The sequence below is a fragment of the Bubalus bubalis genome, chromosome 22 (genome assembly GCF_019923935.1).
Source record: "Bubalus bubalis isolate 160015118507 breed Murrah chromosome 22, NDDB_SH_1, whole genome shotgun sequence".
NCBI classification, from domain to species: domain Eukaryota; kingdom Metazoa; phylum Chordata; class Mammalia; order Artiodactyla; family Bovidae; genus Bubalus; species Bubalus bubalis.
The window spans coordinates 20,649,416-20,672,157 of NC_059178.1; the positions used below are offsets into that span (position 1 = coordinate 20,649,416).

Sequence of the window (22,742 nt, forward strand, 5' to 3'; positions counted from 1 at the left end):
CCTTGGAAGTCTTCCACAGGTCATACTGAGTGTGACGCTGCATGCTTCCTCCAGAGGCTTTCCAGAATCACTGGCCATAGCGGATGCTGCCTGTGTTCTGCTCACATCCCCAGGGTACTCACAATCACGGTATATTTTAGAATAATCTTACTGCAAGCACCCACAGCTCTCCCTGTGAGGGCTTCAGCCAGAAGTGCAGGGCTGCCCTCAGCCCTGGGCCACCTGACCAGAAGGAAGGACCCTGAAGCTCTGCACTGTCCCTTGGTGAGAGGACTCCGAGCTGTGTTCTGTGCTCTCATCCACAGCTCCTCAGCAGCACTGAGCTCCAGACACACCATAGGTAATCCACCCAACCACACTCCTTGAGTCACTTCCCCTCAAATCAACTACTTGGACTCAAATTTTCATCTCAAAGTTGACTTCTGTGGAAACCCAACTGAAGACCCTAGTGAATAAACAAAGACCGGAGACTAAAGTCAGAGTCTGGATGCATTGGTCCCGCTGAAGCTGTCTTGCTCAAGCACCTTAAGGACTAGACATAACCTGGTGAAGAGGGATCTGGTGAAGAATGCTGGGGCGGTGGGTGGGTGTAGGACTTCTAAGCTGACTTGCTCCCTGGGGTGGGATGAACGTGGGGGCTCAGATCCAGCTGCTGGAATGGAGAGAAAATTGGGCTCCAGGGCTGTCGCCAAAGGCCGTGGCCATGAGACAGCAGTTATGTAAGCAGCGGGCTACAGAGACCTGCCTGCAGGAGGGCAGCACCCCAGTGGGAAAGCTCCATGGTGTGAGTCTGGGTGGTCTCTGGACCTTCAGGCAGCCGCTGTGGTGGGGATGTGGTCAGGGGGACTGGACTCCGGCACTGAGTCAGGGTGAGGGCCAGGGGCTTCCCTCTCTGAGTAGGAGCTGCTGGAACAAAGGAACCGGGTCCTAGGGGGCCTCTGGAGCTGACCAGGATCTAACACTGAACTCAGGCTACAGAACAAGCAGAAGCCAATCTATGCCCGGGTCCCTGGGGCCCTGGGGCCACAGCTCTCTGGTTTGGATCCAGGTTCCACCTTCCCAGAAGGTGGCTTGTTTGGCCTTTCTGAGCTCAGTTTCCTCATTGGCAGCATGAAGGCTGTGGAAAGGTTTTAGCAACGAAATGTAAAGTGGGGGCAGGAGGTGAGTGTGTCCCTTCTTTGCTTGAGTAACTAGGGGCAGCCGGGAGCGGCCACGCTGCCCCTGGAGACAGAACTTGCTCTGAACAGAGAAGGAAGGTAAGGGTGATCTCAGAAACACCCATGGTCAAGGAACTCATCCCGTCCATTCTTGATCACGCTGCTTCCTGTACCAGCCTACCGTTTCTGCCGAAGTGATACCTCCCAGGCAGACCAGGGAGGACGCAGCGGGGCTGAAGTCACAACTCGTCCCAGGTGTGCCTGTGTGTGCATGCGCCAGGCAGGCCGAGGGGGAGCGGCCGTGGGGAAGGAGACCTGCAGAGTGTCAGGGCGCCGGCTTGTGGGTCCCTAATGGAGGCCTCGTGCAAAGGCAGGGTGATGAGAGCGAGGTCGCCTGAGGAAAAAAAATAAACTGGGTTCTCCTTCCATCACTGGCATCTCTGATTGACCCTGGAGACTGGCTGAGGTCAAGGCTGGCAACAAGGACTGGGTTGATCAGCAATGGGGAGAAGAAGAGCTCAACCAGATTTCAGCGCTGAGACAGTACATCTGCCAAGACCCATGATGGGGGGCCACAAACAGAGTGCTGAACTCTGGATGAGGCCCAGGTACCAGCTGATCAAGGCAGACTGCAGTGGTGCCCAGAGTGGATGTTGGTACCTGCTAGTTGTCAGCCCTGTGTCTATCTGTCTGTCTGTCAAAGGGCTCCAGTGAGCACATGTTTGTGCCCCAAGTAACCATTAATATATAGGACTGGTGAAATGGTCCATTTTCAAGACATATTTATCAAGCTAAATTTGTATTAAGCCTCTCAGACAGGAGAGGAGATTTCAAAAACCAGAGGAATCTTCTAAGAAATGTAGCTGCTTAATCACAACACTTAGGACGCTTGTTTCAAATACCCTTAAACTGACCTAGAAATCTAGAGAGGAAAAGTTCAATCTACAGTACATCTTTGCCTTATCTTAGAGTTGACAGATGATTTTCCAAAATGATTTGGATGTCCCAATAAATTTTTAGAATATTGAAAAATAAGTTGCTAACACCTGTAAGTCAACACAGAGCCTGGTTTCCTTCAGCAAAGCTGGGAGATTTCGGTCACCCGGAGAAGCCCCACTTCTGCCTCAAGCAAGGTCCCAGGAGAGGTGGTTATGGTCTCGCTCTGACTTCTTGACCTCCCGAATCCTCCCAGGTCTTGAAGAGCAAAAGCTGAAAACAAGGGTCCCTTCCACTGCTGCAACTGGCTCCAGCTGTAATCACCCAAACCAGGACTGAAAGGTCCCCAGTGACACAGTGGGAGTACAGATATTTATTTTTAAATAAATTACTTTTTGCTGGTTTAATCAAAAAGCTTTTATAAAGTTTAGACCACATGTAATACATTAATCTCTAGAGGATTTGGCAAAGATTTATGTTTTCAATTTATGGTTTTTTTAAAAATGTAGGTGCAGATTTGCTTAGATTAACACTGATTCTCAGAGCCCCCAAGTTCAGCACAAAGGACAATGTTAGATACAGCAAGTGACACTGGTGAAGGCTCCCAGGTGGCGCAATGGTAAAGAAACTGCCTGCCAGTGCAGGAGATGCAGGTTCCGTCTCTCACTCTTCAGGAAGATCCCCTGGAGGGGGAAATGACAAGCCACGCCAGCATTCTTGCCTGAAAAATCCAATGGACAGAGGGTGGTGGGTGACAGTCCTTCCTTAGGGGCACAAAGAGTCAGACACAACTGAGCGACTGAGCATGCCATGCTCACACACACTGGTGGGGACCCTGAGACAGACTGAGCAGATATCTCTGATAGAAAGCTGACATGTCCCTGTCGCCTAACCGCTGGAAGTTTAAGCCATTTTGCTGTGAAAGCTAACACATTTTGACGTCTAAACTCCACTGTGAGTTTGGTTTGCACCTTGGTTTTCTAGTTCCAGCTTCACAAAGAATAAATAGCAGAGTTCAGTGCAGCCTTCAGTAGACAATCTCCCCTGTGTTCCACAGCCAGAGGCCAAGTCTTCACCCAAAGGTGCTGGTGGCCAGGCGCTTCCCAACATGACCCCCAAGCCACTGGCAGCAGAGATGGGAGGAAACCCCTTGGAAATTCTGCTGAGAAAATGCACCCTTTCATCCTAACACACCTGTTCCTCCTGCCGGGAGAGGCTATGTGCTTTGGATTATGTTTAAAAAATGTTTAAAGGCAGTCTTTTGCGGGGGCAGGGAGACATTGTCAAACCAACCTGACCAATCCCATGTGCAATCTGAGTTTTTCTTCAAAAGGCTTTCGATTTCTTCTCTCAATATAATTTTCTTTGGGCCGAAGGCTGTTTTTCCTCCAATGGTGTGGTGTCTAGTCCAGAAACTACTAGTGTCTTCTGGATCACACAGTGGGCACTCTGGGGGTGACATAATCTGGGTCCATGCTGGGCCTGCAGTAGCGTTTGATTCACATCATGACTGCAAGTAGAAATTTAGCCTGCCTGGGCGCATATCTAGGAAAGACAAAAACTCTAATTCGAAAAGCTATATGCACCTCAGTGTTCACAGCAGCACTATTTACAACAGCCAAGACATGCCAGCACCCTAAATGTCCATCAACAGAGGAATAGATAAAAAAGATGTGGTACATATATGCAGTGCAATATTACTCAGCTATAGAAAAAGAATGAAATAATGCCATTTGCAGCAATATGGATGGACCGAGAGATTATCATAACAAATGAAGAAAGTCAGACAGAGAAAAACAAATATATGTGAAATCTAAAAAAAGATACAAATGAACTTATCTACAAAACAGAAACAGACTCAAAGACATAGAATACAAATTTATGGTTACCAAGTGGCGAAGGTGGGGAGAGGGATAAATTAGGAGTTTTGGATTAACAGATACACAGTACTATACATAAAACAGATAAACAATAAGGACCTACTGTAGAGCACAGGGAACTATAATAACCTATAATAGAAAAGAATATGAAAAAAGAATATATACATGTATGTATGTATAACTGAATCACTTTGCTGTATATCTGAAACATTGTAAATCAGCTATACTTCAATACAAAAACATTTTAATTAAAATTAAAAAAAAAAAAGAAATTGAGGATGCAGCTGTGCTCCATTCCCATTGCTGAGGTACACTCCCCCCGCCCCCTGACCCGAGGGCCCCACAGATCCTGTTTATGAAACCTCTGGTCTGGTGGTCAGCTCTGTAACAAGCAGGAATGAGAGTCTGAGCTCATTACTTTCATCTTTCGCAATATACTTTATAAGCATTTTTAATAAAAGCAACATAATATTCAAATAAAATTCAAGTCCACTTTGTTCCCCTCCTCCTTTGCCTTCTTCCACTTTTCTCCACAGAGACAACCCCCAGGAATACCCTCCAGAACACAGCTCTGTTTATTGTGCGTATACGTACACATCATCATATATAGTGTTTTTTAAAATTTTTAAATCATTTGTATCGTACTGTTTAAATTCTCTGCAACCTGTGTTTTTTTTTTTTTCTTCTGAGTGCTATGTTTTAGTGACCTATGTTAATAAGATTAACATATAGAGACCTAATTTGTTTTTAAACTGCTATTTTAACGTTCTTGGACCTACAAACTTTGTCTCACACAGATTTGCAAGTTTCTCTAGAGGAGATCTAGATCACAAGGAATGTAAATTTTCAGCTTTACTGGATACTGGTAATTTGATACCAAAACAATTGTATTCATTTTCACTCCCATTTGTAGAAATCCAAGTTCCTATTTTGATGTCGTTTCCAACATCTCATCTTGTCCAGTTCAACATCTTGTAAACAATCAGAGGAATATCATGTGACATCTAATTCAATTCATGTTTGTCTAAGTACAGTGAAGAGGAGAACATTTTGTGAATTTTGGTGATTTTGTTTGCCTTTTCTCTTTCCTGTTCATAATTTTTTGTCCATTAAAAAAAATGGGGGTTTCGTTTTGTTGCTTTTTATTTCCTTGTGGTTCTTAGATACTTTGCAATACATGTTAACAAATATCTTCTCTGAGTTCATGGTTTGTTTTTTCTTTTTAACGAAATTTTCAAGCTCAACTTTAATTTTGGCATCATTTAAAAATTACAAGCAAACTTCTAAGTTTTTTCCTTTATGATTCATGCTCCTTGGAGCCTAAGAAATTCTGCTTAACTCGAAGTCATGAAGATAATCTGCACATTTCCTTCTAATAGTATATAAGTTGTGCTTCACATATAGCGTTCAGTAAGGTTCTAATTGAATATATTAATATTTACAAATAACTTACTTAAAAAAATTTTTTTATTTACTCGTTTGGCTCTGCCAGGTCTTAGTTGCAGCATAAAGATCTAGTTCCCTGACCAAGGATGGAATGCAGGCCTCCTGTACTGGGAACTTGAAGTTGTTAGCCACTGGACCACCAGGGAAATCTATACAAATAACTTCCTCGAAAGCCTACTGCCCCAAGAGTCACCACTGATGTTCTCAACATCGCTTGTCCGCAGTCCCCTCTCCCCCACCCCCATTTTGATCCTGCAGCTATCACACAAGGAGGGGACTAGCATTCAGGCAAGCTTAAATAATTAATACTAGAATATCATTCCTCATCAGGAAAATGCACATCAAAGCCATAAGGAGGTGTCGCCTCACACCGGTCAGAATGGCCATCAAAAAGACCACAAATAACAAATGTTGGTAAGAATGTAGAGAAAAGATAATCCTTTCACATTGTTGATGGAAATGTAAACCAGAATAGCTACTGTGGAAAAGAGTGTGGAGGTTTCTCAAAAAACTAAAAATAGAAGTACCATATGACCCAGCAATTCCACATCTGGGTATAAAGCTGAAAAAACCAAACGCTAATTCAAAAAGATACATAGACCCCAATGTTCATAACAGCATTATTTACAGTTGCTATGATATGGAAAAAACCCATGTGTCCATCAACAGAGGAATGGATAAAGCAGATGCCTCGTGCATGCTAAGCACGTGCTCTACCACTGAGCTACAACCGCTCAAAGACATATGCTGTATGATACCACTTATATGTAGAATCTGAAAAATATAATAAACTAGCGAATATAACAAAACAGAAGCAGGCCTACAGATAGAGAGCAAACTAGTGGTTACCAGTGGGTATGACAGGGAGAGGGAATATTGCGCTGGGGGAGTGGGAGACAAAAAGTATCAGATGTAACACGGGCTCAAAATTTCGTAATTACTGTAAATGGAAGAGTCCCCTTTAAAACTATATACAAATATTTTTAAAAGAATTAATACTAGATCTGGACACAATTTATAGAATTTGAAGTATCAAGCTACAGGATCTTCATGTTAGAGAACATCACGTGATTGTCTCATTTCCTTAAGCAGTATAAATGAGTAAGAAGAATGAGAAAGGAGAAGCCTGTGAGGAGCTAGGCCTCCCCAGGAACAGACAGTCCTCCACGGCTTGGGAAGAACTGCCAGCTTTCGAAACCCAGGCATGCATTTTCCCAGTGTCACCTCCAGCACACTAGGTTCATCTTGCTGAATGTTTTCAAATTAAGACTGTTGATATTGCCTCTAACAAATAATTTATCTTAATTTTGCCACAGAAGTACATAAAGAGAAACAGAGTCAAGTCCTAGAAAAGCTCTAACTAATTTGATGGAATGTGAGGACCTACAATCACTCTATTTTGGAGATTCTATGGAAAGAAGTCATTTATCAAATTTCATCACCACCAAGAAACAGGCCATCATATCTGTCCTCTACATACACGAATATCACCCTTCAGTGTGTTCACACTTGCTGTTCTTTATGAAACTCATATGTAAATTCCTCCGTGGGTACATTAAAATTACATTTGATTTTTGAATTTAAAAATGATCAAAACCGTACACAGATCATGTTTATTAGTATGTGGGAGGAGAGCAAGCATTCATGCAGACCTTTTACAATACACAAAGCATGGATTTCTGCAAACGTATCTGGTCATTACTAATTTCTGTGCTACGATGGTTTGAAAACATTTTACATGATTAGAATATTCAGGGTAGAGTTCAGATAAAAATCGCAGAACTGTATGAGATTTGGAAGAGCTGCCTAAGGATTTAAGTCCTTCAATGAATACAGCCATGGAGCAGAATTCAGAATGAAGCCAGGCTACATGAGTGCATCACTGGTCCAGTCCCTCAGATCTGGAAAGCTCTTTCCTTGAGGACACTGCTAAGAAGAAAAAAGAAGAAATCGCCTCTATGTGTGTTTCTGAGATGACTTCAAGGGGGTTTTTTTTAGCAGGCAAAAAATGTCCAGTCTGCTTTCTTTCTTTCCTTTTTACATTTCATCTGAAAGACAGTGTGGTTTTCCACCAGCTTGGCGGTCACTACAGTCATTTTACCTGACCTCTTTTTTTCAGCAGGCGTAACGCAAGGCTGAGCTCATACGTTCATGAAAGCCACTGTGCCGTCTAAGCAGAACGCACGCTGTTAGAAGAGCACGCAAATTGTAATTAAACAAAAATCCAGCAGCCAGCAGTTTCTTTTGACCACAGCGGTTTTTTCCTCCTGCGCGTTCTGCTGAAACAGCAGCGCTGCTGTGCATGGCCAGGCATGGGCTTTCTGCTCGGCTCTGCTGTTCCTCTGATGAGAACTGTGCGTGTGAGGATGTTTTATTTCTTGCGTGCTAAGAGTTGCATGCAGCTGGATTTCAAGTATCTAAAGACGTGGGCCCCTCCCTCCTCGTCTCTTCTCACTATAGGGTCCAACCCAGGGCTGTCATGGGTGCTCAATTATCGTCTTCTAAGTGAACATGTGATTGCATAAATAAGTGACTGCACAGGTCACTGCTTTCTACATAAAACAGTGTAAAGTAGGTGGGATCCGGGTCAATTACAGAGCAGGATCTGTGTGGTACAGAAATGAAAAGATGAGCACAGGACTCCAACAAGAGGAGGCAGGAGCTGGTGTCCACCAGTTCCTTAGTGATGGTGGTTTAGATCTATGTAGACATAGGCCATAGGGTATACATGTGTGTGTATGCACAGATAGTATGTGTTATCTGTGCAATTATACACACAGCCATGTATTATTTCTACATTTCTAAGTGCTGTATATTATGTATACATATAGAACATATGGATAAGTGTATATGTATTATGGGTATATGTTTATATGTGTATAGATGTATATGAATATATATATATATATATGCATATTTACGGCTTCCCTGGTTGCTCAGCTGGTAAAGAATCCACCTGCAATTCAAGAGACCCCAGTTTGATTCTTGGGTTGGGAAGATCCCCTGGAGAAGGGATAGGTTACCCTCTCCAGTATTCTTGAGCTTCCCTGGTGCCTCAGACAGTAAAGAATCCACCTGCAATGCAGGAGATCTGGGTTTGATCCCTGGGTGGGGAAGATCCCCAGAGGAGGGCATGGCAACCCACTCCAGTATTCTTGCCTGGAGAATCCCATGGACAGAGGAGCCTGGCAAGGTACAGTCTATGGGGTTACAAAGAGTAGGACACAACTGAGCAGCTAAGCGTGTGCGCACGCGCACGCACACACACACACACACAAACATAGAGTACAGAAAATTTGCACAAGAGTTCCTCATTTTTAATTTTTTGCCTACACCAGGCAGGATCTTAGTCCCCCAACCAGGGACAGACCCTGGGCTGCCTGCACTGGAAGCACGGAGACCCAACCACTGGACTGGACTGCCAGGGAATTCCTCCGAGTCCCTCTTGACAACCATCTTTGTTTAGAAAAATACCTTGATTATACACTTGTGGGCTGGAAGGAAGTGAAGTCATAGCTAAACCAATGTGAATCTAAACATCCAGAGGAATTTGGGAGTCAAGAGAGCAGACGGGAAGCAGATTAAAGAGAGGTGGATTCCACCAGGGCTTTCTTGGGACGGTTGTCTTGGGGGAACGCAAAGAAAAGTGGCTAATTTCATGTCTGGGTTGGTCCAAGCAGAGAAAAGATCAGATAGTGGAACTGGCCCCCACAAGAGATGTGAGCACAGCTAGAGCAGGCTTTTGTAACTGAGGGTGAACATGAACACCAGTCTATAAAATCTTAAGAATTAATAAGTGAATCCGGGCAATCATGAGAGAACTCTCACTGACTTGGGAAGAAGGTCAAGCAAATTTTCATTAAATCTTAGAAGTTGCTGGCATGTCAACTTAAGTCTCTGGGTTCTTGAGACTTGGGAAACCCTAGCTTCATTCCAACAAGTCAGCTCGTGCGGGACCTTCCTGAGGCCCAGAGTGACAAAAGAAGACAAAAGTATAAAGACAGACAAACACACTAAGCCCACAGCCTCTCCAGGGGTTAACAATAGATTTTGAATTGGTAAGACCTACTTACTGGCTCCAGCCCTGAGCTGGTGCCAAACCTGAGCAGGTACAGACCTCCACACGGAATGTCCCTGACGCACACCTGTACCCACAGACCTCACCTGAGCAGTGAGGTGGGGATGGGGCTTAAGGGGCAACCTGGGGAAGTATGGCAGCTTAGTTAGAATGGTCACGGCCTGGTGGTAGAGTCTTGTTACCTTCCCTCAGGGCTCTGTTGGTGCATACAGTAAACCTGCGAGGTAATTCTATACTTGCAGACAGAGATGGGCACTGCTCCTCTGTGACAAACCAGAGCACCGAGGCTTCAGCTTGCTCAGCGCCAGCAGAACAGGATTCTGGGGAAGGAATTACGGTTTCCCGTGTTGTGCTTGGTTCACTGGATACCATTGTCCTTCTCCACAAAGGGTGTATTGTGAAATGTTCACAACAGCACTTTTAGGAAGAGTTCAATGTCTATCTCTATCTTGGTAAGAATGTGGGTGAATCTCCACAACGGATAGCAGAGCCCCCCGGCAGAGGGAGAGGGGAGTTTACACTCGCTGTGTTCCTAGCGGAGCCCAAGACCAGGCTCTTCCCCGATGTCACCTGTGCTTTCTGAGAGAGACGGCGGCAGTGACCAGCTTCCTACAACGTGACAAGATGGGCACCCAGGGTAGGGGTTTATCTAAAGGCATCCTCTGGTCCACTTAAGATTTCGGCTCTTCATTCTTTCAGAAGTTTACCTCAAAAGAAATAGAACATAAACAAATACCAAACTCTGGTCAGTGATATAGATGTTGGAGTATTTAGTTGTGGAATGTTCTTATGCCCAAAGCTTGTTTTTTTTTTTCATTAAAAAAATTGATGCGTAGTTGCTGTACAACATTATATGTTACAGGTGTATGATAGAGTGAGTCACAGTTTTAAAAGTTATACTCCATCCATAGTTATTATAGAATATTGGCTATATTAACTGTGTTGTACAATATATTCTTGTAACTTATTTTATACATAATCGTTTGTACCTCTTAATTCTCTACCCCTATACTGCCTCTCCCCCTTTCATCTTCTCACTGGTAACCACTCGTTTGTTCTCTACATCCATGAATCTATCTTCTTTTTTGTTATATTCACTAGTTTTTTGTAATTTTTAGATTCCACGTGTAAGTGATATCATACAGTATTTATCTTTTTCTGACTTATTTCACTTACTGTAATACCACTCGCATACAGAAGACTCTTAAACACTCCAGTGGACTGTCTTCCTGAGTTCCATCCCTGTAAGTGCCAGTCTGAACTCTGGGCACACCCCCTCACATGCTGAGAGAAACCACTGCCCAGGTTTCTCTCTCCTATACCTCCTGCCGCCACCTGCCCGTGACCATCCACTGTCCTGGACCAACAGGCGCCTCCCAGGGCGTCTCCCACGGAGACTCACTTCACTCTAATCGAATCAAAGCTTTAAATGCCAACTCATCTTTAAAAAACATGCATCTGATTATATCTCTTCTGTGCTTAAAACTCATCAATGGCTTATCTCAGTGAAAGTGAAGTTGTTCAGTCGTGTCCAACTCTGCGACTCCATGGACTGTAGCCCGCCAGGCTCCTCCATCCATGGGATTTTCCAGGTGAGACTACTGGATCGGGTTGCCATTTCCTTCTCCAGGGGATCTTCCTGACCCAAGGATCGAACCCAAGTCTCCTGCGTTGCAGGCATACTCTTTACTGTCTGAACCACCAAGGAATCCCATCTCTGTGGTTGGGACAAAATACAACATTCTTAGTGTGGGCCACATGGACCTCCCTTTGCAGCCTCTGCTGGGGCCACATGAGCCTCTGTTCTGCCAACAAGAGAAGCATCTTCCTACCCCAGGGCCTGTGTATCTTGGAACATTCCCAACCATCCTTCCTGCTAAACCCCTACTCATTGTTTGCTGCTGCTACTGCTGCTAAGTCGCTTCAGTCATGTCTGACTCTTTAGCGACCCCATGGATGGCAGCCCACCAGGCTCCTCTGTCCATGGGATTTTCTAGGCAAGAGTACTGGAGTGGGGTGCCATTGCCTTCTCCGACTCATTGTTTAGGTCTGAGCTTAAATAAGGCATTTTGAGAGGAACTTCCTGACATACCCTCCGCCATCTAAGCTATGTCTCACTGTTACTTTCTCCCTTTACTTTCTCCTACAGTAGAATTAGTGATATAGTTTGTCTGTTTCTCCTGCTAGAATTCAAACTCCCTGTGGGCAGGGAGCCCGTGTGCTGTGCTCAACCCTGTGTCTGGGGACACAGCCCTGACACAAGTCCCCAGCACCCAGGAGGGGTCAACTGACACACGTATCTGTTGAGTGAAAATTCAACTATGCCTCAGGGAGAGGCAGTTTGAAAGGTGATGGACAGAGTCCAAATCAACATGGCACCGTGAAGACCTGTGTAGCTACCCCACCTCGAGTGTGAGCATGACAGGCATTTGCAGAATCATTCCTGTCCTTCCCCTCACCCCTCAAGCCTGCACACTCCCCACTTGCAGGAAAAGGGAAAGGGAGAAAGAGCATCCAATATTTTAAGTGCCTGCTAAAAGGACTTCTTCCTCATGGACTCACAGGGCACTTTGGGCAGCCTACAAGCCCACAGGAATGAAAAGAAAAGGGCCTGAACTCAGAATCACACGGTCAGTGCCCCCGGCTCATAGCCCACTAGATTAGGACCTGACACGGACGGTTTTGTGTCTTAGAACCTTCATGGGCCCTGCATAAGCTGCACCCCTATTAGGAGACAAAATGAGCTAAAGTAAGCGAAAGTGCTTCTTACGCCATAAACCTACGATCACCATATAGAGGTGGGATACCTGCAGACTGAAGAATAGTAAAATTTTAGATATACGGATTTTGCTGTTTAACAACGAACGGTGTTAATACCAGCTTTCTTAATATTATATTACTGTGAGAATAATGAAGAACTTGATATTCTTTCCACTTTAAGGAAGATATTAAACATAGATAGAAACATGATAGAAATGACTTAAATTTAGAAATATTACTTCCTATGTCAGCAATTTATGATCACCATTACCCTACACAGCACTTAAATTGTGTAAGCATTCAACTGACCTGCAACGAATAACTTTCCAGGTTATGTCACACTAAAATCTATATTTTTTTCTCATGCTACTTTTATGACAAACCAGCTTTATTTTCCCATTTGTAAAAGTAATATGCATTCATAAAAATTCAAACGATATACAAATATAGTAAGCAAGAGAAAATTATTCAATATCTTTTCTTTACCTACATCAAAAAATATTGTAAAAATAGGCAAGATTTGCAAATAATTATAAATATGTCTCATAACAGGCATCACTTGAGAATTTTAAAATCTCCCATACATGGGATTACTTCAAAAGACTTTTCACATTGCAAAAGCATACATTTTTGTTTAAGAGACATTTAACTTATCAGCTGTTAATTCTTTTTGCTGATGTGTATTTGAGAAGATCATTCTTTTTTTTTTTTAATTTTATTTTTAAACTTTACATAATTGTATTAGTTTTGCCAAATATAGAGAAGATCATTCTTTTTGGCTGAAAAATTAGAACTAAAATGTCCATTAGATATCTTAGTAACTTTATAATATATAGCACAACTAAGATATAGATATTGTTAGCAAAGGGAAATGGCACAAGGATCCACAGTATTTCTTAAGTGCTACATTGAAGGGGCAGAAATAAAGTTTCCCAGCACATGCTAACTTTGCAAATTGTTAACAAATACAGACATTATGCCGCATCTGTATTGCCACAAGGAAACAACTAAGATATTACTAATTTTAAATGCCAGGCTGTCAGCAAGAATGAAGCTGAAATCCAGCGATGTTCCAAGAAAAGGCAGAAACATGCCTGGAGCACTGAGTAAACTTTCAGGCTGAATTCATGTGAATCACTGGACAACCCCGGGTTTCTAAATTCTTTTGCAGCCTACGTGTCAGGAAGAATAAGAAAGGGCTACTCCTGTTCTGTACCTCCACCTAGTGGACAACGACACCCACGCTCCGGCGCATTGCTCGCCCGGGTTAGGTAAGGAACTGATGAATGCTGTTCCTTACAAAGGGACAAAGAAGACGAATTGCCCTGAGTTTTAGTTTCGGTTTGGACTTCAAATTTCAAAATGTCTGGTTAGTGAAGCAAATGTGGTATTTCATCATCTTTGACCAGCCAATAGGAAAGAATAAGCAGCATTTATAAGCTGCATCTTTTCCTCTTTTCAAGCAATTAAAAAATGCATAAAGGTATTGATATCTCCACTGAGTTGCCATTAACTTTTAAAAATCTCTTTTTGTCCTCCTTCTCCAGCCCTTGCTACCTATTTCATAAGTCTTTGATACCAGCTGCAACAACTCAACCGTTTGTTTTATAGCAAAAACAATTCAGGTTCCCTTGCAAAGTATTTCAAACTGTGGGAGCAACACATGAGTGGATCCTGACATCAATACAGGGGGTCTTGTTCAGCATTAAAAAATAAAATATTCATTTTTGAGGAGTCTCCACACTGTTTTCCATGACACGACCACACTTCTATGAGAAACAATCCAAGACAGTTGGACTCCCAGAAGCAGGAGGGGTGAGGTGGAGGTCAAGTTTCAGTTACAGGAGATGAAGAAGTTCCAGAGATCTGCTGACCAACACTGTGTTTGTAGTTAACCACACCATATTGTGCACTGAGCATTTTAAGAGGATAGATGTCATGTTAAGTGTTATCACAATAAAAAAGGGATCATTCAGGAGGACTATGAACAACAAAAAAAAAAAAAAAGAAAGAAAAGCAGACTAGCTTGGAATCTAAAATGTCAACCAGCCTCCCACATGTATGGTGAATGTAATTCTTTGAAACCTGTTACACGCATATGTGTTATACGTCTTCCGGCGTGAAGTAAAGGGCTTTTCATCCTGTGGGACAAGTTCAAGAAAGTTCAAAAGGCTCTGCTCTATTGTTCTTAAAAAACACCCAAATTTCAGATAAAAATCTCTGTTATATTGCAAATTGATTAGGGTTCCTTGTATGTAAACAGCTTCACTGTTTCTGAAATAGGCGGTTTAAGATGCCCTGAGGCAGGTAACCACCGGCACCCAGAGCACAGAAGTGGAACTCTGCCAGCCGTCTACCCTTTGTCTTTGATGTGAGGACGTGCCAGGTGGTCTGGGAGCCTTGGTGATGGGGCCCAGCCTCTGGAGCCGGGCAACCATGGTTTTGAATTCCGAAGCAGATGATTCTCACTGTATGTCAGCCTCTGCGGTCTCAGTGTCCTAATCTGAACGTGAAACTGTACATGCTTACTGCGTGGAGCTGTCGTGAGAAGCACATGGCTGATGCAGACCAGTGTGCCCAGCACATGCAACTGAAAGTCAGTCGTGTTTGACTCTTTTTGACCCAATGGACTACACAGTCTGTGGAATTCTCTAGGCCAGAATACTGAAGTGGGTAGTCTTTCCCTTCTCCAGGGGATCTTCACAACCCAGGGATCAAATTCAGGTCTCCCGCATTGCAGGCGGATTTTTTACCAGCTGAGCCACAAGGGAAACCCAGGAATACTGGAGTGGGTAGCCTATCCCTTCTCCAGCAGATCTTTGGTAGAAACAGCCAGTGTTGTTGTGCTGGCATCTTTTCAAACAGTTCTTGTCTTTCTTATGGCTCCAGATTTCTACAGCTTAGAACTGCAAATATCCCTGTAAGAATTAAAAACCTGACTCCCAGTCAGGATTGCTTCTCCAGAGCAGTCCAGTGAGAGCCTGAACTCTGCATTCTCTGTTTATGATTGTGTTTATTATAAGTCTCAGTGGGAGTGTTTTCCTTGTTTCTGCAGGGCCTTCTTTATTTTACCAGAGAACATGGGTCTCTCATGGTTTTTCTTCTCAAAGTGGGATACCATCCTGGAGGGAGTGACCACCCAAATGGAACCACGGTGTCTCCTGTGAGCAGAGCAGGCCCGGGGAGAAGATGAGGACCCATCTTCTTTATTTGCTTTAAACTGAGGGGGAACTGACACGGAACTTTGCATCAGTGTCTGGTGTGCACCACGGTGACTCGCAGTTGTAAATATGTGAGACCATCACCACGGTGAGTCTAGTGAGTCGTTAACATCCACCACACGAAATCACACATCTTTCTTCTTGTGATGAGGACTCTGAAAGATCCATTCTCTTAGTAACTTCCAAACATATAGCACACTATTGTTAGCTGTAATCACACGCCGCCTTTCCATCCTCAGGACTCATCGATAACTAGAAGTCTGACCTTCGACCCCCTCACCCTCACCCACCCGCTCCGACTCTTGGCAGCACCGGGCCACTCTCTGAATCTGTGAGTCCAGTGGCACTCACGCCCTTCCCTTCAGTCTCTCCTCATCCCTCTGCTCCCTCCTCTTTGCTCCTCCAACCCCAGGAGAACCTGAATGGACAGAGTGTTGCTAAAAATAGCACCTGTCTTGCCTCTTGGTTGTGGGGAGCTGAGAGTGTCCTGATGAGAAAATGAGCAAAGAAGCTGTGAGGACAGTGGGGTTGCACCAGTGTCATGTTTTCATGTCATGAATCCAACTCGGGAACGTTAGCAACACAGGCGGGCGGCGAGGGCACCGGGGCCTGCCGCTCACCGGTGGTGCAGCCTTGGCAAGTTAGCAGACCTTGTGGAGCCTCAGTTTCCTTGGCTCTAAATCGCAGAAAGCAGTACTTCCCATTCACAGTAGATTTGAGAATTAAGCGAGTAATGAGGGTAGATGTGCTGAAATAGATCCCAGCCACTCTAAGTGCTGACTACCGACTGAATGTTTCTATCCCCCCACATTCACAAATGGGAGCCTACACCCTGGAGTGATGGTATTTGGAGGTGGGGACTTTGATTTTTGTCATGAGGGTGGAGTCCCCACGAATGGGACTGGTGCTCTTATTAGAAAAGACAAAGATCTCCCCGCACCATGTTCGGGGCACTACGAGAAGATTGCCATCTGCAAACCAGGAAGAGGACCCTCAGCAGATACAGATCTGCCAGCAACCTGCTTGTGGACTCTAGTCTCCAGAATTGTGAGAATAAATGCTTGTTGTTTAAGCCCCCAGTCTAAACAAAGGTCTCTATAGTCAATGCTATGGTTTTCCCAGTAGTCACGTAAGGATGTGAGAGTTGGGCCATAAAGAAGGCTGGACACCAAAGAACTGATGCTTTCAAATTGTGGTGCTGGAGAAGACTCTTGAGAGACCCTTGGACTGCAAGGAGATCAAACCAGTCAATCCTAAAGGAAATCAACCCTTAATATTCATTGGAAGGACTGATGCTGAAGCTGAAGCGCCAATACTCTGGCCACCTGATGCAAAGGGCTGACTCATTGGAAGACCTTGATGCTGGGAAAGATTGAAGGCAGAAGGGAAATGGGACGACAGGGGATGAGATGGTTAGATGGTATCACTGACTCAATGAACATGAGTTTGAGCAAACTCTGAGAGATTGTGAAGGACAGGGAAGCCTGGTGTGCTGTAGTCCACGGGGTCGCAGAGTTGTACACAACTGAGCAGCTGAACAACATTATATTGACACAGATGGACTCCAGTTCTCAGAATTAGGTGTTTAGTTAAGAGTGTATTTGAAAAGATATAACTAGCACCTCAGATCATTAATCATGGAAATGACAGTGTTTGAGACAACAGAGAAATATTAAAAGTGAAAAGCTGAGCTGATTCAAAGAAAAAACACAGTAATATAGGGTGTACTCAACATTGACAAAATTGTGAGCACAGGATATGAAAGACTTGAGTGTGAAACTCTGTTGGTTCTGGTGGAGTCTCTTCTGTGGGGCCCACAGATGAATTCTCAGAGAGAGCCGGGGCAGAACCCATCACTGGGCTGGGAGGGGTCCGGGCGCCCCTGGTCTAGTCATCTTTGTTGTGCAGATGAGCTCACAGCTAGAAAAGTCCCCTGGCTGGATTCTCTGACTTGGTGGAGAGTCTCCTCAGGGCTGAGCTTTCACACAGGAAGTAGCAGCTGCTGCTGGTGCTCACGTGCAAGGCAGGCGGGTTCCCCAATAGCAGCACCTGCCACCGTGGTCACTAGGCCCTCATGGCCCCAGATGCCAGCAGACAATGTGGCAAAGAGGAGCCGAGATTCAGAGGCCTGGGATGAATGTTCTGGACAAACTGGAAGGGCAGAGGGAGAAGACAGGGCAGCCTATGCTTTCCAAGAGCCAGAGGTGCAGCCACATCTGGGAAGGGTTGGTTAAGGGAGGAGGATGTGTCGCAGTCAGTTCAGGCTCCAGCCGGCTTGATTCCCAGGAGAGGAGCCTTGAGGCCTTGCTCTGGTGGACAGCCCAGGCACCAGAGCAGGAGCCGGTACACCTGCTGTCCTCAGGGGCCTGCTGGGATGCTAGAAAGCTAACTCCCGGGCTGAGTGGAGGGTAGAGGGAGGCAGGTCCTACATGGCCTGTCTCACCACTGGGCTCATGGGTGAGCCCATCTGACCTTCCTGGGACCATGTCTGAGGAGCTTTCCCAACGTTCAACCCGAACCAGATACAGTGGGGTCCCCTGAGAGCAAAACCCTGGGGACTAGGAAAGGCACCTTCCTTTGAGGACAAGGACCAAACACGGCCAGTCTCAACACAGGGTTTCTCAGGCAGCTGCCATCAGCTTCCCTGTCCAGAGTCACAGGGTGGTTGGACCAGGGTTCAGTAACACCAGGCCCCCAGGCATCTCCACCATCAGCAGGAGCCCTAAAGAATGTTAGGATGGTTCCAAAAACTAAAACAAGGCACAGAGCAGACCATGAGCTTAGCAATGCCAAAGAAACATCCAAACAGTAAAGTGGAAGAATAACTGTCCACATCATTGACTTTACAGCATTTATGATTATTCCTTATGAATAGTCAACTACAGAAGGAACATGTCAGCTAGTTTTCTCACAAGCTGAGATCCTGGGATGCCTGGAAGGAAGACGTTAGGGACTTCTTTGGTTCCAAAAACTGCTAGGTGGTACTTTTCCCCTGATTTTGACTGTTTTGGTAATACGAGTTGAAAGATGAAATATTATTATCACGACCCCATGGGGAGAACCACAACCAAAGAAACCTAAAATATAAAAATGCTTTTTTCCCCTTCTTAGATTTTTAATGCTAGTGCCAAACATTCAAATGCTGTTTTAAAAAGAAATATCTTGCCTTTTAAATTTATTCCTGGGATGAGAAGAGGGTGATGTTTTTGCTTTCGTATGGGACTCTCTTTAAAATGTCCATATGAAGTTCTTCAAAAGCAAAATTTTTACTCTTGAAAGGAAGAAAAAAAATTGTTCCTCCACCCAGTACTCAGGTCCCTCAGACAAGGCGCTCAGCCTGCCCAGCCAGAGGTGGCCTTGGGACCAAGCCCATGGTGTGTGGCGGAGACAAGATGCGTGTGTGCAGAAAGCTTGCCACATGGTCAGGACTCAACGCGTAGTAGTTATTAGCTCTTGTTTTTTGTAAACCTGAAGCAGGTTTTTCTTTTAAGAGTCCTGCCTCCCATGATCTGTGGGGAGAGGAGGGAGAAGGAAGGTCGACGAAAGTGATGGTAACAGTGGAAGAGGCACGTGGGCGGAGTTCTGTGACCTTTGGGAAAAGAAATCGTAAGCTGCCCACATCACCTATGTTCCCCGTCCTGCCAACTCAAAACTAACAGAAACACGCAACCTCTGGGAACGGAAGACAAGAGGAGGCAGAGGGAGCCTTGAGAGATACCGAGGGAAAATGATGAGAAAAACTGACTCTGACCCCAGGTCTGCAGGGAAAGCCTCCATATTTGATGGCTTATTTGAACCTCTGCTGTATGAAGGAAGACAAATCACCAGAAAAAGCAGAGAAACAGGGTGAACAAAGGAGGGTGAGAAAGTCATATATAGACTGGGCACCAGAGAGGTACGCGCAGATGAAACGATGAAAAGTCCATGAAAAGGTAGCAATTTTTAAAAGGTGTGTAGGTACATACAATTCTGTGAAATATATTCCCAATGGTAATAATTAGAGGAGAGTTTGGCATAATGAGAAGATATTCAATAAAGTTTAAAAGATGCTTAACTTCAATTAAGTACACAAAGCACTGCTGAGTTAATGACTCTATCAATATTCACTGGGAGTCACTGTGTGGCTGCAGTTCCTGGGCTCCTGGAACAGAGGAAGGAGGGAAGGAAATGGCTGTTGCGTGTCTAATGGTGACAAGTGCCACAGATGAACATGCAGCAGGGGGCTGGGGTCAGGGTGGCCTGAAAGGAAGCAGAGGGGAACCCTTTGGCATCTGGGGTCAGGGAGTACCAGGCAGAGCAGCAGTAGCTCGAGGGCCCTGGGCGGTGGGTCCAGGGGCAGGTGGGCAGGAAGCCAGAGTGATGGAAGTGGGAGTGGAGGCAGTGAGGAGGGGGTCAGGGTCAGATCAGAGAGGCAGGCTGTGTGGAACCAGGCTGGTCCTTTTAGTCTGTCTGCGTTCAGAGTTAGTGGGAGGTTTTGAGCAGAAAAGTGATAGGATCTGACTTTTCATCCTTTTTCAGCAAGGACCCCTCCAGCTGCTGGATTGAGAATCAGTGTGAGAAGGTAAAGGCTGTAGCCACAGAACATGGAGTAGGCCACTTAATCACCCAGCAAGAAGCACCAGGGCTCCAGGGGAAGGCATGTGGGCAGGCTTCCACCTGTCCCTTGGGGCGGTAAGGCCAGAAGGGAAGAGGGGGTAGGATGGAGAGCAACCCTGGCTGTGAACACAACCAAGAAGTCTGGTTTCAGGCATACTGGGGTCGAGTTTTATACTGTACATATCTTCCTTTTCTCATGCTGAATTCTCCATCCAAGTTGGAGAGGAGGTGCTGTTTCTCTTTTAGTATTACCATTGAACAGGAACTGAGGGTTTATGTAACAGTCTGGTGGGAACTGAAACCAGGGCAGGGTTGACGGGGTGGAGTTTGGAGTGCTTCTGTTTAAACATAGGGAGACAGATGGACGTCCCACCGTCCCATCTTCCTTCAGTAAGAACTCAACATGCCATGGGCCTTCATGAGCCAGCCGGGCTTCCAGCACTTGGTGCTGCAGGCTTTAGCATGACGTCATTCTGGAGGGAAGCCGGCATGACATGTCCTCAGGCCCTGCTGGGACAGGCAGCCCGTTGTGGGCCCTGGACACCCGGCAAGCTTGTGCTGAGGGCGCCTGACAGGCAGATCTGTCCCCTGAATGAAGCAGGTCACTGCGAGGGGGCAGGAACTGCTTGCTGCCTGGTCACGTGCAGGGCACTCGACTCCATCCCTCTCCTGCACGTGCTGGTGTCATCTCTGTGCTACATGGGGGCAAATGGAACTCATGCAAAGGGGGGATGTTGTGTGCTGGGCTGTCAGCACCAAAGTCCATGGTCTCTGACCCCAGAGTCTTGTCTTTTGCCAGCCTCTAGGAAACAGGAGCAGGGCAGCCAGTCAGAGTCTGAGCTGGGTGAAGTCTCAGTCTTTCACACCTGTGGGCAGACTGTGCCTCTCAGAGGGGCTATGGGAGCCCCACTCAGGTGGAGGGGTAGCACGGGGTGAAGCAGGAAAGCTGTCAGGGTAGGTGGACCGGCTGGCAGGGAGGGACCAGTCTCCTTGTGGAGACCTGCTCCTGAATGGAACACTTGATGGGGCAAGTGAACAAAACTGATCCCGAGGAGTGGAAGGGCTTGGGCGAGTGTTTAGTTCATCTACACGGTGTTCCTTTCCTCCCTCATGTTGTAAACGGGAGCCCACTCTACAGTTCTCAGGACTGAGTAAATGAAAGGACAGGCGGAAATATCATTTTCAGAATAAAGGTGGCAGATAATGGCTGCTGAAAACCAAGGGAATCCTTGTTCCCTTTTGTCTAGGGAGGGATGAGTCACCAGGCCATGAAAAACGCGAGACCTTTACTTTTACAAACAAAATCCATTTGCACTTATTTTTAAGAAATTGAAGACTGGTGAGGCTGCTGGAGTGCTGAGCCTCCACACTCGCATCATTACTGGGGAGCCCCCCTCCCTCTGTGGATCTGGCTCAGAGGCCCTGGCCAGAAGACACCCACAGCAGGCGCTAGGGAGCACAGGGCCCTGGAAAGCCGCTGAGCAGCTAAGGGAACACAGGTCAGTCTCTCAAAGATGCAGAGCATTAATTTAGAAACACACCAAATTCCTGTGGAACTGCAACTCTAACCTTTATACTCTGTGCAGTGCAATCTTTTGTCCCCTATTGGAGTGCATCCTTTTAAGTTGATTTCAACGTTGAAAAGGGAGGGCAAGCATGCCAGTGCTTCTAGAACCATCAACACAAAGAGCTCACGGATGAATCAACATCATAACAACTTGTGGGAGGGAAGGAGGGGAAAAGTCCTTTCCCCCCAGGGATTTCCTCAGGTGTCTGTCCTGGGTCTCCTGCTGGTCAAAATCTGTTCTTAGAGGAATGAAGGGGTGGGTCGGAATGGCGCCATGACAAATGATATGGAAGTAGGCCAATGGTGATCTGGGTTATCTGGTCTCGTGTTATTTCCCCCAAGAAAGAAGGAAATATTAAATCCAGTGCTTATCTTTATCCCTCTGAACATGCTGCCATCCCAAAGATAAGAAAATGGACACATGATGAAATGTGGAGATCTCAGCAGCCACTTTGACACGAAGTAGGGAGCTCTGACTTCTACAACGTGGGTGCTTCCGTTGCTCATTTGGCATCAGCCTAGTTAGAAAAATGTCTCCTCCCACACACGGCTTTCAACATTTCTTACTTACCCCTCTTATGCACTCTTCCAGGTGTTCATACTGAAGGACAGGCATGACGTTCCAATCTGAAATCTGGAACTCTGGCATCCAAATTAAGTTCTAATTATTTCCATCTTCTCTTGCTATCATGTCATACAACAAAAAAACACAGTAATTGCAAACAGCCGTTGAATCAGATCTCCTGCAAAAGAGGTGGTTAAACCATGGAAGCTGCCAAATACCTTTTTATTCCAAATATCCCTAAAATTCTCATCTGGGTTTTACATTCTGTTTCCTGCTTCCCAGATGAACTTTTCCTGTCTGGATCCACACACAATCTAAGGGGATATTTCCTTTCCAAACATCTTTCTTCTTCAAATCCAAGTCTCTTCTTAAAGATATGTACTTTCTACTCATCTCCTTGGAAAAGACTGAAGGTGGGAGCAGAAGGGGATGACAGAGGATCAGATGGTTGGATGGCATCCCCGACTCAATGGACATGAGTATGAGCAAGGTCTGGGAGTTGGTGATGGTCAGAGAAGCCTGGTATGCTGCAGTCC

General features: G+C 45.4%; 1 long non-coding RNA gene across 1 annotated transcript; it reads right to left on the bottom strand.

Moving 5' to 3' along the window:
* Positions 1 to 1,371: 1,371 nt before the first annotated feature.
* LOC123331216 lies at positions 1,372 to 22,688 on the bottom strand. Its single transcript, XR_006547750.2, has 3 exons — positions 22,213 to 22,688; positions 3,387 to 3,638; positions 1,372 to 2,814 (listed from the first exon to the last, which is right to left on the bottom strand). It is a non-coding gene; the product is annotated as an uncharacterized LOC123331216 (long non-coding RNA).
* Positions 22,689 to 22,742: the final 54 nt, after the last annotated feature.